This window comes from Bos mutus, unplaced genomic scaffold (assembly GCF_027580195.1).
Source record: "Bos mutus isolate GX-2022 unplaced genomic scaffold, NWIPB_WYAK_1.1 CTG1195, whole genome shotgun sequence".
Lineage (NCBI taxonomy): Eukaryota > Metazoa > Chordata > Mammalia > Artiodactyla > Bovidae > Bos > Bos mutus.
Genome location: NW_027218658.1, coordinates 729 through 1,107, shown reverse-complemented (window position 1 = coordinate 1,107; position 379 = coordinate 729).

The window sequence follows — 379 nt, the reverse complement described above, 5'->3', positions numbered from 1 at the left end:
TTGATTTAGGCAAGAAGACTAGGTTAGGAAGGAATATTCTCTAGATACTCTCTGCTGCCGCTGCTGTTGCTACTGCTGCTAAGTCGATTCAGTCATGTCCGACTCTGTGCGACCCCATAGACGGCAGCCCACCAGGCTTCCCTGTCCCTGGGATTCTCTAGGCCAGAACACTGGAGTGGGTCACCATTTCCTTCTCCAACGCATGAGAGTGAAAATGAAAGTGAAGTCGCTCAGTCGTGTCCGACTCTAGCGACCCCATGGACTGCAGCCTACCAGGCTCCTCTGTCCATGGGATTTTCCAGGCAAAAGTACTGGAGTGGGGTGCCATTGCCTTCTCCGCTAGACACTCTACAGGCAGCCTATCTTGAAAATAATCAGC